Raw genomic sequence first — 20,083 nt, 5'->3', positions numbered from 1 at the left:
GGGAACGTGGGCCCCTGCTGCTGGGGCTGCAGTGTCTGCTGTGCTCTCCTGGACCCGCTCTGCCTGCCCCCTACTTCCCTGGGCCCCTGGCTCATTGGGGCTACCAGGAGTCCCTGTGTAGGTGCTGAGAAGTTCCATCTGGACGGGCGAGTGTGTGCTACCCTGGGGCGGACTGTCCCGGTAGAGAGCACAAACGCCCCTCCCCCAAGTCCTGCTGCAGGGCCTTCTTTCCTACACACAAGCCCCCACCCCCACCCCTGCCTTGCCTGCAAGGTCCTTTGCTGTGGAACAGCTTCCTGCCCTTTCACTAAGGCTACCAACCCAGAGCAGTGAGTGCCTGACTAGAGGGCAGGCCTCAAGGTCCCCGCAGGCCCCTGCTGCTGGTGCTGCAGTGTCTGCTGTGCTCTCCTGGACCCGCTCTGCCTGCCCCCTACTTCCCTTGGTCCCTGGCTCATTGGGGCTACCAGGAGTCCCTGTGTAGGTGCTGAGAAGTTCCATCTGGACGGGTGAGTGTGTACTATCCTGGGGCGGACTGTCCCGGTAGAGAGCCCAAACCCCCCTACACTAAGGCTATCCAACCAGAGCAGTGAGTGCCTGCCTAGCGGGCAGGCCTCAGCATCCCCCGAAAGGGAGCGCAGGCACCTCCAGCTTGTACTGCAGTGTCGCCTGTGTTCTACTCGACCCCACACTACCCCTTGCATTCGCCCTTCTTTCTGTGGGTCATTGGAATACCAGACATCCCTGTTTTGGTGTTGAGGAGTTCTCTGGAAGGGAACGGTTCCTGCCCCTACACTGAGGAGATACACCCAGAGAGTTAGTCACAGCAAAGACTGGTCCAAGACACCAGGCCTCTCCTGGCTCCATTTGAAGGAAGAGATGGGCAGGCGCCAATGCAAGAATTCCCCCAACAACTTGAAAGGCAATGTGACATCACCAGAATCCAGGAATCCCGAAATAAGAAGTGTACACCCTAATCCAGAAGAATTAGAAGAATTTGACTCAAAAGTGAATTATATGAAAATGATAGAGGACCTTAAACAGGAGGTGAAAAACTGCCATAATCAATTAGAGATTACAAACAAAAAGGTAGAGGAAATGAATAAATCTCTCAAAGATACCCAAGAAAACCAAGAGAAACAAGAAAAAGTAATCAAACAGGTAAGGGAAACGGTTCAAGACTTGAAGAACGAAGTGGAAGTAATAAAGAAAACACAAACCGAGGGAAGGATGAAGATGGAAAATTTGGATAAACGAACAGGAACTACAGAGACAAGTACCACCAACAGATTACAAGAGATAGAAGAAAGAATATCAGACACTGAAGATACCATAGAGAAAACAAACACTCTGATCAAAGAAAACAGCATAACCAACAAATTCTCATCACAAAACATTCAGAAAATCTGGGACACAATAAAAAGACCAAACCTAAGAATAATAGGGATAGAAGAAGGAGAAGAAGTACAGCTCAATGGTCCAGAAAATATATTTAATAAAATTATAGAAGAAAACTTTCCCAACCTTAAGAAAGATATTCCTTTGAAGGTCCAAGAAGCATACAGAACACCGAATCGACTGGATCAAAAAAAAACATCTCCTCGTCATATAATAATCAAAACACAAAACATACAGAATAAAGAAAGAATATTAAGAGCTGCAAAGGAAAAAGGTCAAGTTACCTATAAAGGTAAACCTATCAGACTTACACCTGATTTCTCTATGGAAACCATGAAAGCCAGAAGGTCCTGGATAGATGTGCTGCAGAAACTAAGAGACCATGGATGCAAGCCCAGACTACTATACCCAGCCAAGCTTTCGTTCACTATAAATGGAGAAAACAAAATTTTCCAGGATAAAAACAAATTTAAACAATACGTAGCCACAAATCCAGCCTTACAGAAAGTAATAGAAGGAAAATCACAAACCAAGGAGTCCAACAATGCCCACAATAACTCAGACATCTAATGACCCTTCACCAGCACAACTTGAAGAAGGGAAACACACAAACTCTACTACCAAAAGAAAGAAAGAAAGAAAGAAAGAAAGGAAAAATGACCGGAGTTAACAAATACTGGTCATTAATATCACTTAATATCAATGGACTCAACTCACCTATAAAGAGGCACAGGCTAAGAGATTGGATACGAAAACAGGATCCAACATTCTGCTGCTTACAAGAAACACACCTCAACCACAAAGACAGACATCTACTCAGAGTAAAGGGCTGGGAAAAGGTTTATCAAGCAAACGGACCTAAGAAACAAGCAGGTGTGGCCATACTAATTTCTAAGAAAGTTGACTTCAAACTAAAATCAATCAAAAGAGATGGAGAGGGACATTTTTTACTCATAACATGAACAATTCACCAGGACGAAGTCTCAATCCTGAATATATATGGCCCTAATATAAAAGCACCCACTTATGTAAAAGAAACGTTACTAAAACTCAAGGCAGTCATCAAACCGCACAAACTAATAGTAGGAGATTTCAACACTCCTCTCTCACAAATGGACAGGTCAATCAGACAGAAACCTAACAGAGAAATAAGAGGATTAAGGGAGGTAATGAATCAAATGGACTTAACAGACATCTATAGAACATTCCATTCAAATAGGAAAGAATATACCTTCTTCTCTGCAGCTCATGGAACCTTCTCGAAAATAGACCACATACTCGGTAACAAAGCAAACTTACACAGTTACAAAAAAATATCGGTAACCACCTGTGTCTTATCAGATCACCATGGATTAAAGTTAGAATTCAACAACAATGCTATCCCCAGAAAGCCTATGAACTCATGGAACCTGGACAGTCAACACCGGAACCACACCAGGATCAAGGAAGAAATAAAGAAAGAAATTAAAGTCTTTCTTGAATTCAATGAAAACGAAGACTCAACATACTCAAACCTATGGGACACTATGAAAGCAGTGCTAAGAGGAAAGTTCATAGCATTAAGTGCCCACTTAAAGAAAAAGGAGAAAGCACACATTGGAGACTTAATAGCCCACCTGAAAGCTTTAGAAAAAAAAAAGAAGCAGACTCACCTAGGAGAAGTAGAAGACTGGAAATAATCAAATTGAGGGCTGAAATTAACAAAATAGAAACACAGAAAACAATCCAAAGAATCAATGGAACAAAAAGCTGGTTCTTGGAGAAAATGAATAAGATTGATAAACCCTTATCCAAACTAATCAAACGGCAGAGAGAGAATACGCAAATTAACAAAATCAGAAACGAAAAGGGAGACATAACCACAGACACAGAGGAAATTCAGAGAATCATTAGATCTTACTACAAAAACCTGTATGCCACAAAATTGGAAAATGTAAAAGAAATGGACACTTTTTTAGATAAGTACCATATACCAAAGTTAAACCAGGACCTGGTGAACAATCTAAATAGACCTGTTAGTCGCAAAGAATTAGAAGTTGTTATAAAAAACCTCCCCACCAAAAAAAGTCCAGGTCCAGACAGCTTCAATGCAGAATTCTACCAGAACTTCCAAGAAGACCTAATACCTATACTCCTTAATGTATTTCACAATATAGAAACAGAAAAGTCATTGCCAAATTCCTTTTATGAAGCTGCAGTTACTCTGATACCAAAACCACACAAAGACACAACCAAGAAAGAGAACTACAGGCCAATCTCACTCATGAACATCGACGCAAAAATACTCAATAAAATACTGGCAAACCGAATCCAAGAACACATTAGAAAAATTATCCATTATGAGCAAGTAGGCTTCATCCCAGAGATGCAGGGCTAGTTCAACATACGAAAATCTATCAATGTAATACATCATACAAATAAACTGAAAGAAAAAAACCATATGATCATTTCATTAGATGTTGAAAAAGCATTTGACAAAATTCAACATACCTTTATGATAAAGGTCTTAGAGAGATTAGGAATACAAGGGTCGTACCTAAGTATAATAAAAGCTATTTATAGCAAGCCGTCAGCTAACATCAAATTAAATGGAGAGAAACTCAAAGCTATTCCACTAAAATCAGGAACACGACAAGGCTGTCCACTCTCTCCATACCTCTTTAATATAGTGATTGAAATTCTAGCAATAGCAATAAGACAACATAAGGGGATCAAAGGGATTCAAATTGGAAAGGAAGAAGTTAAACTTTCATTATTTTCAGACGATATGATAGTGTACATAAGTGACCCCAAAAACTCCACCAAAGAACTCCTACAGCTGATAAACACCTTTAGTAGCGTTGCAGGATACAAGATCAATTCCAAAAAATCAGTTGCCCTCCTATACACAAAGGATAAGGAAGCAGAGATGGAAATCAGAGAAGCATCACCCTTCATGATCACCACAAATAGCATAAAATATCTTGGGGTAACTCTAACCAAGGAAGTGAAGGATCTATTTGACAAGAACTTTAAGTCTATGATGAAAGAAATTGAGGAGGATACCAGAAAATGGAAGGATCTCCCTTGCTCTTGGATTGGGAGGATCAACATAGTAAAAATGGCAATTCTACCAAGGGCAATTTATAGATTCAATGCAATCCCCATTAAAATCCCATCAAAATTCTTCACAGATCTTGAGAGGACAATAATCAACTTTATATGGAGAAACAAAAAACCCAGGATAGCCGAAACAATCTTATATAATAAAGGATCGTCTGGAGGCATTACCATCCCTGACTTCAAACTCTATTACAGAGCCTCAGTATTGAAAAGAGCTTGGTATTGGCATAAAAACAGAGAAGTTGATCAATGGAACCGAGTAGAAGACCCTGATTTTAACCCACAAACATATGAACACCTAATTTTTGATAAAGGAGCTAAAAGTATTCAATGGAAAAAAGAGAGCATCTTCAACAAATGGTGCTGGCAGAACTGGTTGTCAACGTGTAGAAGAATGAAAATAGATTCATATCTATCCAAATGGATTAAAGACCTCAATATTAGTCTGAACACACTGAACCTGAGAGAAGAAAAAGTGGGAAGTACTCTACAACATATGGGCACAGGAGATCACTTCGTACGTTTATCCCCAGCAGCACAGACATTAAGGACAACATTGAATAAATGGGACCTCCTTAAACTGAGTAGCTTCTGTAAAGCAAAGGACACTGTCACTAAGACAAAAAGGCAACCCACTGACTGGGAGAAGATCTTCACCAACACTGCAACAGACAAAGGTCTGATCTCCAAAATATATAAAGAACTCAAGAAACTAGACTTTAAAATGCTAATTAACCCAATAAAAAAATGGGGCACTGAACTGAACAGAGAATTCTCAACAGAAGAAATTCAAATGGCCAAAAGACACTTAAGGTCATGCTCAACCTCCTTAGTGATAAGGGAAATGCAAATTAAAACAACTTTGAGATACCATCTTACACCTGTCAGAATGGCTAAAATCAAAAACACCAAGGATAGCCTTTGCTGGAGAGGTTGTGGAGAAAGGGGCACACTCATTCATTGCTGGTGGGAATGCAAACTTGTGCAACCACTTTGGAAATCAGTGTGGTGATTTTTCAGGAAATTTGGGATCAACCTAACCCAAGATCCAGTAATACCACTATTGGGAATATACCCAAGAGATCCCCCATCAAATGACAAAAGTATCTGTTCAACTATGTTCATAGCAGCATTGTTTGTAATAGCCAAAACCTGGAAACAACCTAGATGCCCTTCAATGGAGGAATGGATGAAGAAAATGTGGAATATATACATATTAGAGTACTACTCAGTGGTAAAAAACAATGACTTCTCGAATTTTGCGTGCAAATGGATGGAAATAGAAAACACTATCCTGAGTGAGGTATCCCAGACCCAAAAAGAGGAACATGGGATGTACTCACTCATAATCGATTTCTAGCCATAAATAAAGGACATTGAGCATATAATTTGTGATCCTAGAGAAGCTAAATAAGAAAGTGAACCCAAAGAAAATCATATAGTCATCCACCTGGAGAGGGGAAGTAGACAAGATTGCAGGGCAAAAACTGGGAACTTGCGGGTGAGGTGGCATGGGGCAAAGGGGAAATGGGATGAGAAACATGAGAAGGGGAGGATGGGAGGAGCTTGGGGGATTGGGATGGTTGGGATATAGGAAGGGTGGATACGGGAGCAGTGAAGTATATATCCTAACTAAGGGAGTCATCTTAGGGTTGGCAAGAGTCTTGACTCTAGAGGGGTTCGCAGGTGTCCAGGGAGATGTCCCCAGCTGGTACCTTGGGCAACCGAGGAGAGGGAACCTGAAATGACCCTATCCTATACTGATGAATATTTTACATATCACCTTAGAACCTTCATCTGGCGATGGATCGAGGTAGAGACAGAGACTCAATTGGAGCAACGATCTGAGCTCTTAAGGTCCAAATGAGGAACAGAAGGAGGGAGAACATGAGCAAGGAAATCAGGACCACGAGGGATGCACCCACCCACTGTGACAGTGGAACTGATTTATTGGGAGCCCACCAAGGCCAGCTGGTCTGGGACTGAATAAGCATGGGTTGAAACTGGACTCTCTGAGCATGGCGGACAATGAAGGCTGATGAGAAGCCAAGGACAATGGCACTAGGTTTCGATCCTAATACATGAACTGGCTTTGTGGGAGCTTAGCCTGTTTAGAGGCTCACCTTTCTGGATGTAGATAGAAGACCTTCGTCTTCCCGCAGGGCAGGGAATTTGGACTGCTCTTCAGTATTGAGAGGGAGGGGGAATGGTGTGGGGGGAGGAGAATAGGAGTGGGGATAGGGGGAGGGGAGTGAGGGGAGGGGGCAATATTTGGGAGGAGGGGAGGGAAATGGGAAACGGGGAGCAGGTGGAAATTTTAATTAAAAAAGAATAAAAAAAAAAGATTGTCTTCAACAGCCTTGAAGAGTTTAGGTATTTGTAGTCCTACATACTGAGGAAGTAGAAGCAGGGAAGAGAGAGAGAGAGAGAAAGGGCAGGGATAGAGAGGAAAACAGAGGAGAAGCAAACATCTTACAAGAGTACGCAACAGATGTGAATAAGGAAATGTGTGAAATACCAACCAGCTTTAAAAAGAAAGTTCTGATACATTCTGTGACATACATAAAAATATATTAAGAGACATTAGCAAGGCAAAGAAGGGGAGATGTGCAATTTCACTTACATGAGGCTCATGAAGTCAAACTAATTCATGAAGTCAAAAAGCAGAATGCTTTTGCCAGGATCTGTGAAAAAAGCAAGTGAGGAGTTACTCTCTAAGGGATTCCCAATTTCAATTTAAAATTACAGAAAACTTCAAAAGTTACATGGGGAAATGCAGTCTATTGTGAATGTATGGACCACCACTGAACTGAACAATAAGGGCTAAGTTTGGTTTTATTTCATCTTTAAAAAAAAAAAAAAAAAAAACCCAACAACATTTTTTGTTGTTTTTGTTTTTCGTTTCTCGAGACAGGGTTTCTCTGTGTAGTTTTGGTGCCTGTCTTGAAACTAGTGCTTGTAGACCAGGCTGGCCTTGAACTCACAAAGATTCGCCTTCTGCTGCCTCTAAATTGCTGGGATTACAGGCGTGCACCACCACCACCTGGCGACTAATTGATTTTCATGTTTATGAGTGTTTGGCTTGCATGCACGCATGTGTCATTTGCTCCTGATGCTTGTTGAGATCAAAAAACAGAATCATACTGCTAGAACTGGAGGAACTGTTCTAAGTTGCCACAAGGGTGTTGGGGACCAAATGAAAGTCCTCTGTAATACCAAGTGTTCTTACCTACCGAGTTAGACTTCTAGTCACTTATTTTATCTCAATACTTAAAGTATTAAAAGTTATTGCACAGAAGGATAACTACAGCTAGTAATAAAAAACTACACATTTCAAAACCTAGAAGAAAGTGTTTTCACATTTTTACAATGACTACAAATGTTTAGTTCAACTTAAGCATGAATTCCCATATATTTATATATCATGTTACCCTGATGATATATATAATTTTAATTGAATATTACAATTTAAAATTAGGTTTTTGAAGTTATTATGTTATTTCTCCTCTCCCTCCCACAAATCTCTCTTGTGTAAACCTGCATTCTTCTTTCAAATTTATGTGATGGCTTATAAGCAAAGAAATGTAATAAGCCACATAAATGGACTTAAAGACAAAAATCACATCATCATCTCAGCAAATAGAGAACAGGCATGTTAAAAAAAATTTCCATGATAAAAGTCCCAGAGAATGTAGTCCCCAGGAATTACCACAAACAATAAAAATTATTTATGACAACCATCATCTTAAGTGGAGAAAAGCCAGAAGCAATTCTAGTGAAGTCAGGAACAAGACAGGGATAGCCACTACCCACACCCTTTTCAATAACGTACTCCAAATACTCGAGGAGTAGGCAAGAAAAAGAAATATAAGTGATATAAATGGTGAAGGAAGAAGTCACACTATCCTTATTTGTGGAGGATGATACTATAGATTAGAGATTCCCAAAATTATACCAGAAAACTCCTAGAAAAGATAAACAAATTCAGCAATGTGGCAGGATAAAGAATCAATTGGAACAAATTAATATATTTCTATACACCAACAGAAAACATACAGAGGAGGACACAGTGGATACACTCCCATTTACAGTAGCCTCAAAGAAAATAAAGTATCTAAGAAAAAAAAAAACCTAGCCTTTACACCTCTAAAGAAAGAGATAGACACTAGAAAATGGAAAGACACCCTATGCTTATAGATTAGCAGAGTTAACATTATGAAACTGGTCATTAGATCAAAAGCTATTAATACAAGACCAATCAAAAGCCTTCCAATATTCTTCAAGGAATTAAAAATATTGTAAAATTCATATGAAACCATGAAAGGATAGCCAAAACAATGATGACTAAAAGGAACAATGTTAGGATTGCAATTTCAAATCTTATGTATAACAGAGTCATAGTAATAGCACCAAATCAGGTGTGTAAATGAATGGAACAATACCAAAGACACAAACATGTGCACACATAGCTTCAGCTACTAATATCTGACAAGCACTCTAAAAGCGTATGTTGAAGAAAGTGTCTTCAAACAATGGTGCTGTAAAACTGGATGTCCATATGCAGATGCCTCTTGTTGCAGTGTGAGGGAAAAAGGGCCATCATCCACCGTTGGTGGGACTGCAAACTGGTGTAGTCACTATGAAAATTAATGAAAAGTCTCAAAAAGCTAAAAATGAATTCATCATATGTTCAGTCTTTCCACTCCTTGACATATGCCAAAATGTGGACATCCAACTCCACAGATATCTGTTTAGTCATGTTCAATGTTGCTTTATTCACAATAGCTTTGATATAGAAACAACCTAGATGTCCCACAACTGATGCGTGTATAACTGGTACATACATATCTACTACAGAACACTATTTAGCCAAAAAAAAAAAAAATGAAATCATGAACAAGTAAATAGATGGAGCTAGAAAATATTATATTGAATTAAGGAAACCCAAACCCAGAAAGACAAAGCGCATGTTCTTTCTCATTGGACATTCCTAGCTCCAAATCTTCAAATGTGTGTGTGTACCTTATAGTAACTATAGGAACCTGGAAAGTAAAACCAAGCTATTGCCAAGAAAGGGAGGTTGGGGAGCATTGGAGAGGTAAATAGCAGTGTACAAATGATCTAATTAGGGAAAGAGCAAAGGGTAAATAGAGAAGATGGTAGGCAGAGGGCAAAAGGGAATAGCAGAATGCAAGCAATCTATTTGACAGGCAGAATGAGAAAGGGGGGCTGTTAGGGAGCAGGGAGGGAGGTAAATACAGAAGATGAAGAAAGCGGGGTAAAATAACAATAATGATGTTTGAAAATGCCACAAGAAATCATACTATTAACTGTTTACCTTAAAAAACAACATTCCAATGTTGGTCTCTGTCTCTGTCTTCTTTCATCGCCTGATGAAGGTTAATATTCAGGGGGATGCTTATATGTTTTTCTTTGGGTTCACCTTCTTATTTAGCTTCTCTAGAATCACGAATTATAGTCTCAATGTCCTTTATTTATGGCTAGAAACCAAATATGAGTGAGTACATCCCATGTTCCTCTTTTTGGGTCTGGCTTACCTCACTCAGGATAGTGTTTTCTATTTCCTTCCATTTGTATGCAAAATTCAAGAAGTCATTGTTTTTTACTGCTGAGTAGTACTCTAATATGTATATATTCCATACTTTCTTCATCCATTCTTCCATTGAAGGACATCTAGGTTGTTTCCAGGTTCTGGCTATTACAAACAATGCTGCTATGAACATAGTTGAGCATATACTTTTGTTGTATGTTTGGGCATCTCTTGGGTATATTCCCAATATGGCGATGAAAGAAGACAGAGACAGAGACCAACATTGGAGCACTGGACTGAAGTCTCACGATCCAAAGGAGGAGCAGAAGGAGAGTGAGCACGAGCAAGGAACTCAGGACTGCGAGGGGTGCACCCACACACTGAGGCAATGGGGATGTTCTATCGGGAACTCACCAAGGCCAGCTGGCCGGGGTCTGAAAAAGCATGGGACAAAACTGGTCTCGCTGAACATAATGGACAATGAGGACTACTGAGAACTGAAGAACAATGGCAATGGGTTCTTGATCCTATTGCACGTAATGGCTTTGTGGGAGCCCAGGTAGTTTGGATGCTCACCTTAATAGACCTGGATGGAGGTGGGTGGTCCTTGGACCTCCCACAGGGCAGAGAAACCTGCTTGCTCTTTGGGCTGAGGAGGAAGGAAGACTTGATTGGGGGAGGGGGAGGGAATGGGAGGTGGTGGCGGGGAAGAGGCAGAAATCTTTAATAATTAAATAAATTAATTAATAAAAAAAACAACAGTCCACATACATAATCTGTGTATAAATAAATGTAGCCATTTTTAATGAACTTTTCTCATCTGGTCTGAATGTGCTCCTTCCAAGAGCCAAAAACCACCTAAGGTCACAGGTACCCCCAATGGTAGAGTTAATAATGATGATTCAGTTACAACTGAGCTGGTTTTGCAAGGAAACAGAAACCTAAATTATTTCTCAGAGGCCGTTAAAGGTTGGCTGAATGCTCCTGACCACAACTCTCAGTACAACCACTGTCTGACAGAGTACTTACTGTCTGGCAGTGCCAGGTTTCAAGAACACCTCTCCCTTGTCATTGCCATCTACCCTTATAAGACCTAACAAACTTTGGCAGCTGGCTGCTGTCCTCCACTGTCTGGGGCAGTCCAGCAAGTTTTGTTTTGTATTTTGATAAACAGTTTCATGTTGCACCTACTTACACTAACCAAAACCCTAATACCAGACAAGGGGGAATCCTCTTTTGGGTTGTTGACCAGGGCTGTTGAAGACATTCCACAAATATAAGAGCCCATTGCTGAAGGTCCCGAACACTTGAGACAAAGGGTCCAGGGGCCCTAAAATGGGACCTGACCTGAGTGCCTTCCTCAGGATAGCTTTCACTGTACAGAATTGTGGTGGGAGAGAAGCAACCTACAGTCCTACTCAGCTATGACGCATATTCCACAAGAACAGAATGGGACAATAACCCTAAAGGAGTAACCAATAGCTTTTTAAATGAACTTAAGACTTGCTCCACTAGAGGGAAACCATAACTGGTATTGGAAACCTAACTAGCTTCTCAGTGCTAGTTAAGTCATGGATGTTGGAGGAGAACCTATAACCACCACTTCACTAAAAAAAAAAAAAGCATAATCCCTAACTGGCTTCTAAACATTTATTCTTATACTTACAGGTAAGTCTAGTCCTCCCTGTCATCAAGGGAACTTCTCTTAGCAACAGAGACTACCATAGAAAACCACAACCAGTAAGACACAGAGTTATGGAGGCCAGACCCAATAGATAAATCTACAAAAGACTCCTGCACCTAAGGCTCAGAAAACGTTTAGGAAGATTGGGCAGAAAAATTGTAATGGCCAGAAGATCAGGGAGCTTGCTAGGAGATTGTTTCCTATGCATATAAAAATCTACACACATAAACTCTCACAATTACGACTGCTCAGATGTGAGCTGAAGAATGACACCAATGCACGGGCAGTTGAGGAAAGCAGGAACACAGGGGTGGTCCTCCCTAGGGAAGAGAAAAGCAGCTGGTTGTCTAGTGCCAAATGGTCATCCCTGGAAACATACATACCAGTAACATACGGACTGAGCAGGCTATATTTAGGAATACTATGTACATACATATAGCTAAGCACTAATAATTAATGAAGAAATAGGCCATGAATTTGAAGGAGTCGGGAGAGGTGTGTGGGAGAGTTTAGAAGGAGAAATGTAAAAGACTGTTTCCACAGCAGGTAAGTTTGAAAGATTAGCAGAGATGCAAAGCCAAGGAGAAATCAGGCAGCAAGCCTTTCTGGTCTCTATGGAGAAACACAGAATAGTACCTTAGGAAACAGACCAAAGGACAAGAATTCCGTGAGGATGCTCATGACCACCAGTCCCACTAAGATTGCAGCATCCCATTTATGTTATCAGAACCTACTGTGGCCCTTACCACCTGTAGCCTTTGTGGAGGATCTTCCAGTATCCCAACTGGTACCCTGGTATAGCAACCCTCCATGGTCAACTGTACACCTGCTTCCCTTCCTTCTCCCAGGAGCCCTGCCTCCTGCAGCCACTGTCAACCTTGCAGAACGGTAATCTCAGACTGGATCCTAATCTTGTCTGAAATATTAGACAAATCTATAACTATGACTCAAACTTCCCTTCTTAGCCCAATACAATGAGAATAAAACATGAAAATAAAAAAAAATTACAAAATTCTTTGGGGGTTTCAATATAATTGACCCCCATAAAGGGAGTGGCAATATTAGGAGGTGTGGCTTTGTTGGAGTGAGTAGGACATTGTTAGAGGAAGTGTGTCACTGTGGGGGCAGGTTTGGATGTTTCCTATACTCAGGATACCACCCAGTCTGTGAGCCAACTTCCCATTGCCTACAAGATGTAGGAATCTCAGCTATTCCTCCAGTACTACATCTGCATGCATGCCACCATGCTCCCCACCATGAAGAAAATGGACTGAATTTCCGAAACTGTAAGCAAGCCAACCCAATTAAATGTTTCCTTTGTAAGAGTTGCTGGGGTCATAGTGTCTCTTCACAGCAATGAAAAACCTAAGACAAACACATGATACATATTCTATATAAAAATACAGATTCATGTACATTTTATTGACCCAAATAACCAATAAAATAGAATTAGATCTGGGAATACAGTTTAGTGGCATAATGTTTACTAAGCAAGCACAAAACAGTGTCAGAGCATTCATATTTAATTGCAACTACTAAATAGAGAACATCACTTTGTTGGGCCTATTTTAATCAGTGCTATTCATGCATGCAAATATACACAAAGATGAAGAAGACCATACGCTATAATTTCTTCAATTCTACTATGATTCAAATCCATTTTTCTCTCTGTTATGACCTGCACTAGGGCAAAACAATATGAGTTGCATTCTCAGTAAATCAATATATCAATATGCCTGGCTGCCATCTAGGCCATGTTCCAGGAACTAAAGGGGAAGAGTGAGCTATATTTCCATCAAAATGTTGAGGAATAAAATTCAGAAGAAACTGCTACATTAGTCCACATATCAAAGGAGTCATAATATTGATAATCATATTTAGAAATAAAAATCTATATGTGCACACACACATATATGAAAGAGACTATACTTTACAGAGCGTGATGATGCACGCACAACTTTAATTGAAGCACCAGGGAGGGAAAGACTGGTAGGCATCTTTGAGTTAGAGGCCTACCTGATCTATACAGTGAGTTCTATGTCATCCAGAGTTTCAAAATAAGACACTGTCTCACCACAGAGAAACCCTATCTCGAAAAACCAAAAAAAAAAAAAAAAAAAAAAAGACACTGTCTCAAAACAAAATGTACAAAACCCCAAAACAGCATTTTCATTTTGAAGGATGTAACAGTTGTCTAGACTAAGTCAGGGGAAATGAAATAGTGTTACAAGCATTAAAGGAAGGAAGAAAGTAATAATGAAGCCAAAGCAGGTCTGGAATCGAAGCAACTGAGAGGTTGAAGTAAAAGGATCTGGAGAGTTCAAAGCCATTCTCAGCTAGCTGAAAAGTTCAAGGCCAGCTTGGGCTTCAAAGACCCTGTCCCTCCCATTAAAAAAGAGACAAAAAGTCAGAAACCTATGAAACAGAAAATACATACTATAAAATGAATTATCTAAGTAAAGTTCTAATGTTTGTTTAAAAAATTAAAAAAAAAAGTATCTAAACCAGGAGTGGTACACACACCTCTATAATCTCAGCACAGAGAGAAGTTGAAACATGATTATAAATTTAAGAAGCCAGTCTGGACTACATTGTGAGATCCTGTTTAAATAATAATAATGATAATAATAATAAAAGATTAAGTATATAAATATTAGGAATATTTAGAACACATTAAAACATAAGTGATTGTGAACAAAGTTTGATTACACAGCTTAAACATTTTATGGGAATAATAACCTCCTTAAGAAATTTTTATCATAACAAAATATAAAACAAGAACGCAACATAGTCCTCCAGAAACTCAAGTACAGCTTTAATAAAATAAAGTTTTCCCAAGCTGGGCATGATGGAAAACCCTTAACTCCAGCACAGCACTCAGGCCTCTGGAGCAGAAGATTGGGAGACTAAAAATAAGATTATAACTTTAAGACAAAAAAGTGTGTGCATGTGTGTCTGAGCACACACATGAAGGCCACGGGACAAGCAAAAGAAGTTCTCTCCTTTCACCTTGTTAAGTAAGGGTCTGTTATTTCTGCAGTGCTGTTTTATAGAACAGCTGTAACCCTTCCCCTACACACACAGACACAAGTGTGTGCACTTCTAGCCCATTTTACTGTCTTAGCCTTCCATTTTCCTTTAAGGAGTGATGGGATTTGACAATGTGTACTCAGGTTGTCAGGCAGACCTGCTCTGCAAGTGATTTATTTCACCCACTGGGCCATCTCACCAGGCCCATTTGCAGTTCTTATCAGATAGGGTCTTATGAAGTCCAGGGTGGCCTACAGATATGCATGCAGTCTACACTGGGCCTGAACTGCTGATCCTCCTGCTTCTTCTTCCTCCGTGTTGAAATCATAAAGGTGCATCAATATGCACAAAAATGGTGATATTCTTACTCAAAATATTCCAGATTTATAGGAGGAAAAACCTGTGCCTCATTTTAGGAGAATGACTGGCATAAGCCTGAAACAGAAAAGGAAAAGTTTCCATAAAACAAAAACACAAAACATTGAAATTCAAAGATCAAGACAATGTGTCCTTTCTAAATAAGTTAGTTACCTATACAAATTCAATATACCACTGGAAAGTCATTTGTCTTAATTTCACTATTCTTTCAACAACAACAACAAAATAATCAAACAAAAACTCAGTTATTTGCTCATTCATTCAGCTTACCATCATTTTACTAGCTAAGTCAAGGTACTTAAATTTATCAACACCTGAAAGACAGTGTGAAAAAAAGAACAGAAAAAAAAATAGTTGGTAAAAGACTACAAGCAATATATCAGAAAAAGAAAGGAGGAAAAGGGAAACAATAGACAAAATAAATAGATAAATAAAAATAGAAAAAACCCTCCAGAAAGACATGTTCCTTGACCTAAATAAACATAGAAGTCAAAAATTCCAGCACAAATAAGTTCATTTCATTTATACTCAGAAGTGAAACAGAACCACCTATGATTTTTCTATACAAATCCATCAATGATATTTCCAATCTCCAGACAAATCAGAATATAGCAAGTATGTATAACTCAAAGGAAGCATACATATCTACTTATTTTATTCAGATGATACAACTATCTATGAATAACACCCAAAATAGTATACTAAAGTAGTAGAAATATCTTTTATCAACAACGTTGATGCCAAATTCAGTAAGTACAACAGTTTGAAGACAATATAATTGGACACCCAAGGTCAAAGTTTTCAGTTATTAATAGTCAGTTTGCATAAAAATGCCAGTATTCTGAAGATTTATATACGGATTCAACAAACCTCAGAAATAGAAATCCAGAATTTGGATTTTATAATCTCATTTTAAAATATAAGATATAACACTGCTGAAAAATGAAGACAACCCGCTGAGGACAAGATACTAAGAAATCTCTAACTTACAAGAATGGCATACCTGCATCAGCATGAACAACATGATTTTTATGAAAGTACAGAACAGTGCAACATGTATTTGGGGAAGAGTACAATCAGCATGGTTAATTACGGGGAGAGTGACATGCACTATAACAAGAGCATATGAGCTTTTAAGGTTTAATGACCTCCATCATAGTCTAGCTTGTAAAGTCACTCAATGGTCACCTTTTTACATTTTTCATAATATAAAATAAACATTTTATTTTAATTTAGCTGGCACCTAATACATTCATCGTTGTGCAACCACTATCACTGACCTCTCCAATCATGCTTATTGTTGATGGATACTGTTGTCGCCTGCTAGATGGCAAACAAAAACATAAGCGACTACAGTGTTAAATGAACTAACTTTTGAGTTAAATTGGCAGTGTATCAAACCGAATGACAAGTAACTTTATTCGCATGATTGTCACCCAACAAACGCATAAAGTAATTGAAGATTTAAGACAGAAAAAGTATTCTGCAAATTTAACAGTAACAAAAACAGTGTGCTCTCATACTAACGAGTTTTAGACGAAAACCCATGCTAAGAGCAACTCCTGCCATTCTGTCTCTCTCGAACACCTTGCTCTATGAATTTTTGTTTGTTTGTTTTGGCTTTGGTTTTGTCGAGACAGGGTTTCTCTGTAGCTTTGGAGCCTGCCCTGGAACTCGCTCTCGTAGACCAGGTTGGTCTTGAACTCACAGAGACTCCGCCTGCCTCTGCCTCTTGAGTGTGGTGATTAAAGGCGTGCACCCCACTGCCAGGTCATGCTCTACAGAGCTTTAAAACCAGGGCGGCAGAACCTTCCTTTGTCACCTATGGAGTGTTCTAATCCCAATTTTCCTAGGTCGCCTGCTACTGGGACCAAAGGACGCGCCTCCTAAGGTTTCAGGTGTCCTCATTCCAGACACCTACTGACCTTTGCTTCCGGGAGCTAAGGGTTAAGTGATGGAAACCCGTGCTTACCGGACTGAGTGGAATCCAGGAAGCGGAAGTATTCTCAGCTAAGGCAGGAAAAGCTAGAAATTCACAGAAAAGATCCCTAACGCTTTGGGGAACATAAGGGTTCCGAGAGATACACATGGGAGGGAGAAAACCCTAAACATTCTTTCTCACACGTGTCTTACGTCAATCGCTTCCTTGGGTTACTGGCTCCGACTTCAGTTCCGCCTCCGAAATCTCGCGGAACTTCATTAGCTTTATTACGTGAAAAGCTCACGGTATGCATTTTGGGAAATGAAGTTCGATACCTTTGATGCGTCCTGCGGTCTAGAGGAACTGGGAAATCTCCACTTGAAACAAATAGATTGAAAAAACTGGGAAATCTCCACTTGAAACCAATTGATTGAAGAAACTCGCAATCGAATTGGTTTATGGGAAATGTAGTTCTTAAGTTTGACAGCCATGGAAAGGATGCTCAAGCCGAGTGTGTGTATCGGACCTATTTTACCAAGTTCTAATTGCACCAGAGCTATATGCGTCTGTCCTCAGCTTCTTCGTTCTATAATCATCAACCTGTTAGCAGTAATTTTTCCAACTTTGAATATTGTGTATACACTCACCAAACTCAAATTTTCACTCATAATCCGTACCTCTACCCCCAAAGACAGGCTACTTTATTTAGAAGATATTTTATAAACATGCTAAAATGCTGAAATAGAAACCCCAACTTCAAATAATAGCAATTCTATCACATGTCCATTTCAAAAACAGTTTCATACAAAACAGCTCGTGCCTTAGACACATTTGTCCACGTAAATTATGAATCAAATACCAGTGACCATGACCTAGAAACAACTGAGAGTGTCACAAAAGACAAATTTCATCACAGAACCGCCTACAAGAGATTTCATTGGTTGCAAAATGAAGAAAGTCAAAGATCAAGATTTTTAACATATATGCTGATGGCGGGTGGGGGAAGGGTGCATAGCTGCCTTGCAGAAAGGCAGAGAAAACTGCTATATGTCTGGGTTACTATCCAATAGCATCCTTAGTTTCTGGATTGGTTGAAATTATTCATCTGTTACTAATACATGTTAAAGAATTTTTTTTTAAAGCTTGTTTAATCAAACACAGAGATGGGAAATGAAATAAAATGAGGATACTGTAAATTGCTCAAACTAATTTGGCTTTTGATCAATATTCTAACTCCACATAAATTATGAATCTCTCATGACCCTATAATCTTTCCATTTGCAACATATTTTCCTGGCATGGGCCATGACACCAAACTGAACATCATGGAGTCATTCAGGATTGAAGAATCTTCAAAGTAGGTATGCATGTGTATTATTTCTCTCTTTTTGGCAGTAGGGAACCTTCATTTATGACAGTCAGCATTTTTTTCATAATTTTACTCGTTTATTTTCATTCAATAATACACAAAACATCACTTAATTTACCTAAAATATGTATGTTCATCATGAGCATCTAAAATACCTGGAAGCTAAAAATGTCACCATGTAGAATTTGAGACCCCCAGTAGTGATTTCCTTGCCGTTGCTGGAACCCTGTCACTGTCTGAATGTGGAATGACAGCCATAGCTCATGTGGTTGAACAATTCAAGAAGGTTGTGCAACCTTTGGCAAGTGGAGCTTTGAGTAGGTGGGACTGGAGGGTTGTCTTTTTGTTTTTGTTTGTGTTTTTGACAGGGTTTCTCTCTATCTTTGGAGCCAGTCCTGGAACTAGCTCTTGTAGACAAAACTGGTGTCGAATTCACAGAGAACTGCCTGCCTCTGCTCCCGGAGTGCCAGGATTAAAGGCGTGCGCCACCACTGGCCTGTTGGGACTTGAGGTTTGATAGTCTAATTGCACTTCTGTTTGTTCTCTTCTTTCCCCGAGACAGGTTTTCTCTGTGTATTCCTGGATGTCCTGACATTCCCTCTGTAGACTAGGCTGGCCTTGAACTCACAGAGATCCACCTGACTCTGCCTTTGGGGTGCTGGGATTAAAGGGGTGTGCCACCACTGCCCAATTGTTCACTACTTCTTAACTACAGATGCCATATGAGAAGCTGCCTAATCACCCCGCTGCCAGGATTTCCCAACCGCAATGTACAGTATCCTCGAAAGCTGCAAACCAAATGACTCTTCAACTCTAAATTACTTTTTGTCTGTTGTGTAGTCACAACAAGGAAAGTTACTAATAGAGTTGTGTAAAAAATTATCAGCCTATCAAAATAAAACTACAGATTCAATGTAATTATCATAAAAATTCCAACACAATACTTCACAAAACTTGAAAAGACAATATTCAGATTCATAAGAAAACAAAAAGTCCAGTATAGCTAAAATAATCTTGAATAATAAAAAACTTTTGGTGGTATCAGGATCGCTGATTTCAAATTATACTACTGAGCTACAGTAATGAAAACAGCATGAAAATGACACAAAACAAACACATTGATGAATGAAATCTACTTGAAGACTTAGACATAAGTTCACATGATTATGAATGTTGTTTTTATATAAAGCAGAAATAAATACATATTGGAAAAAAGACAGTAACTTAAAGAAGTGGTGCTGTTCAAATTGGGCACCTGCATATGGAAGAATTCAAGTAGATCTACACTTTAAACTCTGCCCAAAATTAAACTCCAAATGGATAAAAGATTTCAGCATAAGGCCAGATATACTTAATACAATAGAAGAGAATTGAAGAGAATATTCTTGAACTCACTGGATCAGAAAAAAACTTTCTGAACAGAACAGCAATATTACAAGCAATAAGAGCAGTTAATAAATTAACCTCATGAAACTGAAGTGTTTGTATATGGTAAAGGAAACATCATTTGGACATTTGGAGAAAGCATCAGTCTACTTATTATAAAAATATTTTTTTTTACCAGCTACACATCCAATAAAAAGCTAATAAATAAAATTTATAAATACTTAAAAACTGTACATCAGGAAAACGACCTATATTCCTGATTAAAAG

At 39.2% G+C, this 20,083-nt stretch overlaps 1 protein-coding gene across 2 annotated transcripts in view; it reads right to left on the bottom strand.

The window, feature by feature from the left end:
• Znf317 (zinc finger protein 317) overlaps positions 1-17,285 on the bottom strand; it is a 30,024-nt gene extending 12,739 nt beyond the window's left edge. For both annotated transcript variants that reach the window (XM_057768975.1, XM_057768976.1), the window contains exons 1-2: positions 17,113-17,285; positions 7,121-7,181 (exon numbers count right to left, since the gene is read on the bottom strand). The gene's annotated coding sequence lies outside the window, so the exon portion shown is untranslated. The remainder of the gene's footprint in view (positions 1-7,120; positions 7,182-17,112) is intronic.
• Between the last annotated feature and the right edge of the window lie 2,798 nt (positions 17,286-20,083).

Source organism: Chionomys nivalis, chromosome 4 (genome assembly GCF_950005125.1).
Source record: "Chionomys nivalis chromosome 4, mChiNiv1.1, whole genome shotgun sequence".
Lineage (NCBI taxonomy): Eukaryota > Metazoa > Chordata > Mammalia > Rodentia > Cricetidae > Chionomys > Chionomys nivalis.
Note: the sequence above shows the minus strand (reverse complement) of the source record. Positions and strands in the feature narration are given on the sequence as shown.